General features: G+C 33.2%; 1 protein-coding gene across 1 annotated transcript in view; it reads right to left on the reverse strand.

Annotated features, from left to right (window-relative positions):
• The window catches only part of LOC145276947 (tachykinin-like peptides receptor 99D), a 775,418-nt gene that overhangs the window by 447,201 nt on the left and 315,900 nt on the right, over positions 1-12,317 (reverse strand). The window lies entirely within an intron of this gene.

The following is a 12,317-nucleotide window of genomic DNA, read 5'->3' on the forward strand; positions in this document are numbered from 1 at the left end:
GGTGTGTTATAGGCTTATTATTTCTCAAATTCCTCGATAATCTTAGATTTCTATACTTTTTCTGCTGAGAAGTCACGGCCAAAATCGGTTAAGATCAATGGAAGTGGTAAAATATTTTCTCTCTAATAAATTCCTCCTCCCCCTGCCACCACTTAACACCGTTTGGGGATCGTTCACAAGGAACAGTTGAGAAGAGAACACCGGTTTGGCTTCGTAGTTCTTTCATGTGAAGTTATTTAAAATCACTAAACTAAGCTGCAGTGCTCTGTGGCGTAGTGGTTAGCGTGCTGGACAATTCACATTATATTTTCACGTTCGCGCCGACCTACCGTAGTCGTTTTTTTTTCCTAAACAACTGGAATGGACTTTTCTTGGTGGCCGAACTGTTAACGTTGCAGATGTTTTTTTTTTCACACTTTATTTTCCTACTTTTACTCATGACTCCGGGTTTGATCCTTCCTACTTACCTACCATGACATTTTTTAAAACTCCTCCCCCCGTCCCGGAAACAAACACTCGGGCAACGCCGGGTACCCCCGCTAGTATAACATAATTCAGAATGATATAATCATTATACAGCGATCTGCGCATACACACACACACACACACATATATATATATATATATATATATATATATATATGTGTGTGTGTGTGTGTGTGTGTGTGTGTGTGTGTGTGTGTACTAACAGATCGTCCGACATTGCTCGGTCGTACGATACGCTAAAATATGATATTTAATTCATGTAGACTACGTATTTATTATTATAGAGCAGTTTAATGTTTTGCTCTATCACAGCTTCTAAAATAGAATCGATCCTTAATCATGAATTATACCTACAACCAATAATTGATAATCGACAGTTCTAACATCCGATCCATAGGATCAGTGCCTGTAACCGACCTTATCAAATTCCAAATTATATAGACATTAGTTTTTACAGTGCTCGATATGCTGGTTTATGGTCAAACAAAACTCTGTGAAGCGTGCGCCTTTGCCTTGTCTTCGACGATTGAGTGATTGATTTTTTAACTATGGGGATGACAGGTGAATTATGTATATATATATATATATATATATATATATATATATATATATATACATATGTGGGTATACATACATATATGCATATATAAATATATATATATATATACATACATATATATGCATATATATATATATACATATATATGCATATATATATATATATATATATATATATATATATATATATATATATATATATATATATATAAATGCACTCTTGAGCAAAAAAAAAAAAAAATAGCCAAGTGGGAAAGAAGGAAAAAATCGATTTTTCAATATTTTGCCATGAATTTTTGTTAATTTTCGCTGAAAATTTCCATTTTGCAGATCATTATAATTATAACATATAACAATAAGTGAAAAAATTAATCTTAAAATCGTAAGACCATATCTTGGCAAGGATTTAAAAAACCGAATTGCAGGATTAAGACAGTTCAAAATAACTTACAAGTAGATTTTTGATATTTTAAGAAAAGAAAATGTGAAAAAATCTCTTTCTGTAGTGAAGCGAATTGGTCAAAGGTTCGAATCGAACTTTTGGTAAAAGGGAAATCTGGATCTCGTCGTCCTAGAGCATCCACTTTGAAGGACGACTACAGACTTAAATTAACTGTTTGAAGGATCGAAAAAAACCAAACTTAGGAAAGAATTCAAAGCAGCGGATGGAAATTATCTTTCTAGGCATACAATATCTAGACGAATAAAAGAAATAGGTTTTTCCTCTAAAAGGTGTGCAAAGAAGCCATTTTTATCTAAGAAGAATACCAATGATAGAAAGAGATTTTTCTCGGGTTATGGCAAGAAAGATACAGACTGGTTCAAGAATTTTCCTGGTTAGACGAATCAAGATTTTGTCTTGTTAGTGATGTTCCCGATGTTTCCGAGCGGTGGAATATACGAACTGAAGAAGGATTCTAGCCAAGTTGCATGAACTCGACGGTAAAACACGGGAATGGAGGGATAATGGTATAGGGAACTTTTACTCCAGCAGGAGTTAAGGAATTTCTTAGATGTAAGAAGTCAATCAATGCAAAGGGATACATTCGAATATTAGAAACAGGACTGTTACCAAGTATCCAGAAGTTGAGAACATCCCGGAATATTATTTTTAAAGATGATAATGCCGCTGCACACACTGCTAAAGTCACAAAAAATGATTTTCTCATAACTCAATTGATGTGATATTTTGGCTAGGTCAAAGCCCCGATTTAAATCCAATCGAGAGTATTTGGTCCATAATATCTCGTGCATTAGCCGGAAGAACTTTTGAGAACAATGACAAACTGTGTGAAGCTATGCAAAGCGAATGGAATAGCATCTCTTCTTCACAGTGTTCCACTTTGTTTCAGAGCATGTCTAAAAGGATTGATCTTTTAAAGAAATCAAAAGGGAATGCGATTCCATCCTAAGTATTTATTAAAGTAAATGTCTTGTTCTGTGTTATAAGTCTCATTTAAGTTTCCTTGTTCAATTGTTCTTTGTTTAATATAGCTTTTAGTGCAATATAATGTATAAAATTTGTTTGGCCCATTTTTTTCTCACTTCAGATACAATTTTCAGCATGAACAGCATATATATATATATATATACATATATATGTATGTATATATATACACATATATATGTATATATATATATATATATATATACATGCGTGTGTGTGTGTGTGCACTCCTAACTGGAAATTTAAGACCACTGTAAAATATTTAAGAAGAAGGATAGATTTAAAACTCTTTCCACTTAAGATTAATCTAAAAAATGATGAAAAAAAACTACATTCCAGACATTTAATTCACAACATTTTCAATTTACATGTTTACTAAACAAGACATTTTACACTTGATCAAAATTGTAAGATCAAGGGTAAAAAATGTTTTTTTTAGTTCAGTTACAGATTAGCAATTACTGTGTAAAGGTACACGTATGCCTAAAGCAAGCAAACTTACCTAAGTTGAGCATGTTCGAATTCTAGATTTCCATAAGAAAAGCTTGTCACAGCGGCCGAACGCAGCTAAAGGAAATCGCAGTAAAATTTTTTAAAGAACAGTGAGAATTATAGATGAGTAAAATTTCTCCTGCATTGAGTAGGAGAATAAGAGACGTTGTTGTGAAACACAGAGGACTTCCTTCTAGTCAAATTAATTAAATTAAGCATACGAGATTTACGACAAAAAAGCATCGTAAATAAAAAGCGTAAATAAATTCCCCGCTTGCTTTCATGTCACAAGGTGAACCGTTTAATATTTGTTCGTAAATACAAAAGATGAGACGTTGAGAAGTGGAGGAAAGTTCTGTTTTCTGAAGAGAAAAAATCCAATGTTAGCTTCCAACGATATTGGCATTAGGAAAATATACCTTCTGTAATTTTCATCACACGTCATAGAGGTTGAACATTCCTAACGGTATGCGGTGCCTTTTCTTACAGAGGGGCAATAGAGCTCTTAATGGTACAAGGTCGTCAGACAGCGGCTGGTTATGTTATCATACTACAAATGCATCGTTAATGATGGAGGGCCATTGTTTGTGTGAAAAGTGTTGGTTATTCCAATAGGATTATGCTGCAGTCCACTCTGCACGACGGACCTTGGCCATCTGCGAAAAAATGGGGTCTATTGCTTGGGACACCCGGCGTACTTATCGGACTTGAACCCAATTGAAAATATTTGGGGATAAATGTCAAGAGGTTTTTATCGAAATGGCAAGTAATATTCAACAAAAAAATGAAATTCGCGAAGCCATCTTTAGAAGCTGGAGCAACACCACACGCACCTTAATGGAAACGCTTATTTCTAGCATGCAACAAAGAATTATTGAAGTCATTAAAACCAGTGAAAGTAAAATTCACTACTAAATTTAGTTGTTGAATGCTTTCACGCACTTTTCATAAAATTTCGTAGAATTTATATTTTGGTCTTAGAAATTGAATCAAGTGAAAAATGCCCCATTTTATCAAAATGTAAATTTTTTAATTGACTGTTTGGGATGAAGCATTTTTCCATTACATCTATGGTTGTAGTTTTCGTAACCTTAAATGCGAGGGGTATAAAATCTATGCGTCAAAAAATTCTTTTTAAAGGTTTTAAATTGGTCTTGAATTTTTTATTAGTATATAATATATATATATGCATATATATACATATATATTTATATAAATAACAAAAACATCAAAATTTACCATTTTAAAGACTCAAAAAGGGAAGAATTTCTATTAATAAAAAATATATATATTTATTTCTAAAATTTAATTCAATTCGAGATTTCGATTCATAAGAGTATCTTCATCAAGGCAATCAATTTTTTTTCTTTTATTTAAGCGCCATGGTGATGGTGATTCTTGTCACGTCTTCAGATGTTTTTGCGAAATAAGGTATATATATATATATATATATGTATGTTTTATTTTTTATTACCGTTTTATCTGTTTGGTTACATATGTTTCGGATGTTGGACCGTGTTTACGATCTAACAGCCTCGTCAAACCTTACGAAGCTGTTAGATCGAAAACACGGTCCAACATCCGAAACATACGTAACCAAACAGATAAAACGGTAATAAAAAAATAAAACACATATTTGCTCTGCAATAGTATTGAGCACTCTCTTCAGGTTTTTACTAATTACCAGTTTTACCATATATATATATGTATATATGTATATGTGTGTATATATATATGTGTGTATATGTGTGTATGTTTATCTGTGTGTGTTTATCCACGTGTATTCCTTTTAGTATATATACATATGTATGAATAAAATATCAATACGAAAAATATATAAATGTTAATATCTTTTCTGTATTTATTTACTGTGTGTTGACGTGTAGGAATACAAAAAGTATTTTGAAAAAAAAAAAAACGAAAATGTTTCTTTCAAAAGCACATAATTTTCGATTGATCCTTCGGTCAAAATGAGGAAGACCGAAGGATCGGTCGAAAATATGCGCTTTTGAAAGAATTTTTCTCTTTTTCAAAAGAGTTTTTTTTTGTATTCCTACACGTCAAAACATAGGGAATAAATACAGAAAAGATATAAGCATTTATATATTTTTCGTATTGATATTTTATTCATATATATATATATATTATATATATATATATATATATATATATATATATATATATATATATATATATATATATTAATGTTGGCACAATTACTTTGAATCGTAATCGAGAACCGGAAACATCTCTGCCTATTTTCTGATTCCAAAAACAATACTTTTATTAATCCTTTCATTTGCTTTTATTTAAAGCAAAATCATCCAATGTTGGAAGTAATAGTAAATAATCAAATACTTATTGATAGTAAACTACCAGTAACATTAAAATCTAATACGATCTTTACCCACGCACGTTTGTTTTTTTTTTACGCCTGAGAAAATATATGCACATATAGCATGTGTTTTTATAACTATCATTTTTTTATTATTATTCAATCTTCATCCCTAAAAAAGCACAGTGCCAGTTTGAAGTAGCGGGCTATTATCGGGGAAATAAGTTGCAAGGATATTATGAAGGGAGCGAGTGGCAACATGTCTGTTCACATTGCATTTGCACTTCTGCATGTCAGTACAGTTGGGAAAGCAGTATCCCGGAAGTGAGTTCAAAAGTTTAGCAGTTCTGGGAAAGAAACTATTAGAGTAGAAGGCTTTCTTACACCTAGAAATCTCTACTGTAAAGGGGTCGTCGAAATTGTCGGGGGTGTTCACGTCGAGGGGGTACAAGTGCTTGTAGTTCGTCAGAGCACTTACCATTAAAGTATTGCAGAAAAGGCAGAGGGATGCAGCATTTCGTCGATGGGGCAGAGGCTTCGGCCTAAATGACCGTTCAGGACCTATCAGGTTGGCGATTTTCTTTTGAACTCAAATGTGACAACAGTACTCCATATTTGGGCGAATGGTGGCTTTATAGAGGTACAGATACATTCAGGCATAAGTAGTTTTCTAGCATGGTAGCAACCTTTGTAATGCTCTCAATGTATCTATTGCAGTTCATGTTTCCCGTAAGCATTAGGCCGAGGAGTTTAAAGGAAGTACTTTCTGGTAATGTGTTCTTGCCCATTGCTATTGCTTGTATAGAAGGTTTCTTGTAATTATTGAATGAAACAAGCTTAGTCTTGGCAGCATTGAATGTGCCCCTCCATTTTTGTCCCCATTCCACTACAGATTGGAGGTCATCCTCTAGTGATTCTGCCATTTCCTTTAGATATGAGTTCATTTGTTTTCCTGTCGTATCTGTTATAGAGAGTGGTGTAATCAGCAAATATACCCATTTCAGGGAAAATTTTATCAGGGAGGTCATTTATGAATATGAAGAATAATAAAGGTCCAATTATAGACCCCTTAGGAAGTCCTGCATTTATATTATATTGTTTAGATGTACGACCGCCAAGGACAATCTGTTTTTCTCTTACTTAAGAAGGATTTAATTACATTATGAATTTTTCCAGTGATACCATATGATCTATTTTCCTCAAAAGACCATCATGCCATACCCTGTCAAAAGCATTAGATATATCAAGTGCTATCGCTGTACTCTCCCCTGTTTTGTCCAGTGAACGGTATATACAGAGATTCCAATTACGACATCTGCTGTGGAAAGAGTTTGCCTAAATCCATATTGAATGTCGGTCAGGAGTTTAGCTGCTGTAAGGTGATGGACTAGAGCTTGAATAATTAAGGACTCAAATATTTTGTCGAAAAGCAGGAGAAGACTAATGCGGCGATAATTTAATGGATCAATTATTTCGCCAGAATTCTTGAAAACTGGTACCTCAGAAGCAGTTTTCCATCAGTCAGGAAAGCAAGATTCGTTGATGCATTTGTTGTAAAGTTTGGAGAGAACCAGAGCAACCTCTGCGGAACATTTTTAATAGCACAGCCGGAATGAGATCGGGTCACATGCTTTTGCGGTGTCTAGGATTTTATGATACGATATACCTGAGAAAGGGTGATTTTCAAATCATCTAGTGTGGTGTCTGTCCGCAAAGTAAAATCAGGGAGGGAGTGGTATGCCGGGTCTAATGTGGAGTTAGAGGCAAACCGACTTGCAAGCAGGTTAGCCTTCTCGGTTGTCGTAGTGGGGAATCGTTAACTGCCCATTATTTACTACACAGTTGTAGATTTTCCAAAAGTCACGGGTTTCTAATTTCTGTGTGGGCTGTGGGCATTTGTTGTACAATCATATGGACCTGTGGTCAGAAATAGATCTAGAAGTGAGGCGCGTTGATTTTGCTTGTCTGGAAAACGTGTCGGAAATGTAATCGTCTGTGATAGGGAATGAGATATAGAAAAGTTATGTGTTGGGCTATTAGCTGCGTCTGTGTAAGTAGAGAATCTAAGCCAGTTGCTGTGGTGGACATTAAAGTAAAAAAATACATGTACTTGTGCGCTAGTATTGGGGGAGAGTGCTATATCTAGACTTTGTTTATTAGGGTACAGTCTTGCGTCGAGGGAAAGCGTTAGAGAAAATACAAGTAGCTAATATTATCTTGCATGTTTAGTCTGAAGCACATTCTAGTGTTGTTTATCTAGTCAGGGGAAGGGTGTTACAAATATATACTCCAAGCTCGTGCATATGCCTGTCTTAGTCTTTGCGACAGAGTGGGAGATAACCAAGCATGTTAAAATGGTTAAAGGAATGGAGGAGTGTAGGTTAGTTTCACTTAATACTAAGATATCCGGTTTACTAGTAGAAATGATTCAACGTCATCTAAGGTAATTCTAAGCCCGCGGATATTCGTAAATGCAGGCGTCGATGGAGGAGGCTGGTTGTTTGGTTATTTTTTTTTTAGTTTGGTCATGGTTTAGTCATTTAGAACTGATTTAACGTCCACCACTCATTAACTTTTCGACCAAATTCTAAACAATTATGGCAGTATATATATTACCATCTCAGCTATATTGTGAAAAAATAATTCTCGTTCAGTAAAACAAAAGTTATGATGAATTTACTGGTGTTCAAAATCAAAGTACGTAAGAAGGTGACCGACGTTTTTTATGACTGGTTTCCATAGCAACTACGTCGCTTCAGCGATTACTGTTGCTACCAATTCACCGTTAAACATACAGAATGAAAGGAGGATAATTGGGAGAATTTTATTGAAAGCAGACGAGTGTTGGTATTTACATATATGTATGTTATGTTTTTTTTTGGGAAAAATAAGACTGAAATTAAACAAATGACAAGAAATTTATTAGAAGCCTAAAAAAATCATGGATTACAATAGAAAAATGCGAGCATGAAAAGTAATATGGTTAAGCTTAAACATGGAAAAGTAAAGGACTAGCTGTTAAAACTGGAAAAGAAAAATACAAGATATTCTAGTAAAATATATTTAAAAAAAATTATAGCTTAAAATATTGCAGCATAAAGAATTTTATTTTAATTCAATTCATACAATTATATAATTATTTCTTAATGCTGCAATATTTTAAGTTATGAATTTATATTTTTACTAGAATATCTCCTCCTTTTCTTTTCCAGTTTTAACGACTAGTCTTTAACTTTTCCATGTTTTAGCCTAACCATATTACTTTCCATGCTTGCATTTTTCTATTGTAAGTTAAATATTTATAGATTTATAAAGACTCAAAGTCCGAATCGGTAATTGTATCAGAATCGAAAAAAATATTAGCATTGTATCATCACGAATATCAATGCTTCCTTTCAGTCTCGAAAGACAAAGGATACTCGACGTAAGGGCAGCTGCACTTGTAATTGTGAGGCAAGGGCTGCGCAATCATCAAACACACCTCTCCTGAATCGACACTGTTTGCGTCCAGTAGCAAGGGGAAGTCCAGAACGCCTGGAAACAATGCCGAGATACCTGGAAGTCTTAAATGGCCATCCATTTATTACTGACCAGTTTCAACGTTGCTTAACTTCGGGATCCAGCGGTAATCGGTGTGTCAGCGTGATTATGTCGTACAATCACTAATATATATATATATATATATATATATATATATATATATACATACATGCATATATATATGTTTCAAAAATATGATAAAATTATTGTCCAGGACTGATTGTTTATCACAATAAAAACATCGTTTCCGAAACGATCGTACAATTGATTGATTTTGTTTATACTTCCTTGTGAAACCGATTTTCAATTTTAATTATAAATTATCAATCATCTTACTCAGCATTAAAATAGCTCTACCTATCGAGCTTATTATATATCTACATTAAAACGAGCACTTTTTTCTTTTACTTTAATTCTATTAATGAATTCACTAATACATTAACATATACTCTGCTAGACTGTTGTTCTAATCCCCTAAGTATATATATATATATATATATATATATATATATATATATATATATATATATATATATATATAGTGCTGGTCAAATTCACACACACACATATATATATATATATATATATATATATATATATATATATATATATATATATATATAACCTGGTCAAAATCATAAGACCACTTTAGAAAGTAAGCGTTTACGCATATTATCGAATTTTTAATCAAACAAATGGTTGAAACCGTTGCCAAAAGAGAAAATATGATGAAAAAAAAATGAAATCTGCTTCATTCGAAACCTTAACCCTAATAATTAATTTTTAAAAAACAAATATTTTCACCTGGTCACAATGATAAGACCACTGATAATTTATCTAACAAAAGGCAATTATAAATTACTAAAAAGGGTCTCAGTATTTAGTATAGCCTCCATTATTACGAGTTACTTCAAAAATTCTCTTCAGCATGCTTCCGACTAAGTTTTTTTTTATCTGTTGCGAAGGAATTTTATCCCATGTACTGAAAACTGAATCAGAAAGTTCCTTTATGGAATCATACTGGGTTCCATCCTTGAACATTTCTGTTGCCATCCATCACCAAAGATTTTCAATGGGATTGAGGTCTGAAGAACATGCTGGGTGATCTAACAATTCTATATTATTTGAAGAAAAGTATTCTCGTGCTTGTCGAGGAGTGTGTATTGCAGCGTTGTCTTGCTGGAAAATCCAATTTCTTCCACACAGACGTGGGCTTATCATTTTGAAATGTAATCAATGATGTTTGTCCGGCATTTCACTACTTGCAACTTTAGGGTCCCAGTTGACGTGAAAGCACCCCAGATCATTAAAGACCCTTCTCCACTATGAAAAAGTCTCTTTGGGCAAATTTTTATCATGCCAATAGCGTTGAAATCCGTCTGGACCATATAGATTAAACTATTTCTCATCGGAGAAAATTACATTTTCCCACTTCTCTTCATACCAAGTCTGGTATTTGGCGGTATATTTAAGTCGGTTAGTTTTGTGCTGTTCAGGAAGGCGTGGTTTCTGCAGTCGCTTTAAATGATTGAAACCTTTAATTTTCAGATGCCGTCTGAGTGTTTTAGGACTACATTATGCTGCTGTTTGGCTGTTCAATCGACTTGAGCTCATACTGGAGTTTTTTTTAAAAACTTCTTCTGATACAGCGATCCAGTGATGGGGTTATTTTTTTTTTTTGGTCGACCTGGACTCTTTTTGTGTCCATATTGATCTGGAATTCTCAAAAAAAAAATGTGATGCCCGTTTTGTTACGGTTCACTTCGTTTGCAATGGATCTATGGGAGAGTCCACCTCTATTAAGCTCACAGATTCTTCCTCTCTCAAACTCTGATAATGGTTTCCCTTTTACCATTTATAATTTAGTAAGAGGTTTTTGTCCACTAACAAGTTGCTTTTAGTAACATAGAAAGATTTTCGTATTCATTTTTTTTTTCAAAACTAGCATATTTTATTAAAGTGGGCTTATCATTTTGACCAGGTGGAAATGTTTGTTTTTTAAAAAATAATTATTAGATGAGGGTTAAGATTTCGAATGAAGTAGCTTTCATTTTTTTTCCATCATATTTTCCCTTTTGGCAATGGTTTCAACCATTTGTTTGATTAAAAATTCGATATTATGCGTAAACGCTTACTTTCTTAAGTGGTCTTATGATTTTGACCAGGTTATATATATATATATATATATATATATATATATATATATATATATATATATATATATATATATGTGTGTGTGTGTGTGTGTGTATGTGTGTATTAAAATTTTGCATGTAATGAAATGTAAAGAATTTAATACTACGCATATAGAAGCATCACATACAACGAGTATCATAAGGATATAACGAATCCAAATATACTAACAGTTTGATTATTAACCCATCTATACTTTTATTTTCTAATCTTTATTTGTGTTCGTAAGGGGAGATAACATTAAAACATTTTGCTGCTGTGCTGCGAAGCCGAAAGATAAGAACTTATGGCCAGACTTAAGTATAACTTCCTGTATAAACCTTTTTTTTCCTGTCGTCAATAAGTCATATTAGCAGAAAAGTTACGAGTATTTACTGTTTATTTTTTTTTTCAAAATAGGAAGGCCGTTGAATGCTAGATGTTAAGGGCGTCAGGACATACATAACTTATATAATGTCCAACTCGTTTTCTTTGTATCACTATCGAAAATGAAACAACAATAAAATATTTTATAAGGGATAACATCTTACTTGTATCAAGGCCTGAAGGTCATTCGAGGATAACGAATATAAGAGGCTACAGTGACCGCTGGAAGATGAAATTTGGTGGAATTTAATAATAAGCGACTGCGGAACAATTAATTTGTTTACGTTGTGTTTGCAAGCGACCATGTTGAAATCAGCTGGAAAGTAGACCAGCGAGACAGAGTTCCACAGGCGGACACCCCTAGGAAAAAAGAATTGTTTATGGAATTTGCGTTTAGATTTAGGCAATGTGGGGGCAATTCTTTTTAGTTGTTGTCTTCATGCGGGTGACATATTGGTGAATAACTTTGTGAAGAGTTAAAAAGATATTCATTCTTTTCTCAACTGTTAGCTAATGTTAAAAATACAACACTCGTTTGTGAAGAAACAAAAATGCGTTTTGGTCTATCTAATTTCATACTTTAATGATTTTTTTTAGTATAAGAGTTTTACATTTTCATTTTAGCACTTGACGCTATTGTAGTTTTGCTTTCAATAATGAATCGAATATTAATAATAATAATTAAGAAACGGATGAAATGCCCCCAATGAGTCAAACACACAAGAAAACCACACGAAAAGTGGTAACGCAATTTTACTAACGTTAAAGATATTGACGTCGCATTATAATTTTTTTCGGTCGAAACCAACGTTTCATTCATAACCAAATTTGATTAAATTCTCGTCTAAGTAAATTGAATTTATTATCTTAAATGGCAGTACAGTTTTAAAAGAGAGAAAA

This window comes from Euprymna scolopes, chromosome 5, assembly GCF_053919585.1.
Source record: "Euprymna scolopes isolate OS-2025 chromosome 5, ASM5391958v1, whole genome shotgun sequence".
Classification (NCBI taxonomy): domain Eukaryota; kingdom Metazoa; phylum Mollusca; class Cephalopoda; order Sepiida; family Sepiolidae; genus Euprymna; species Euprymna scolopes.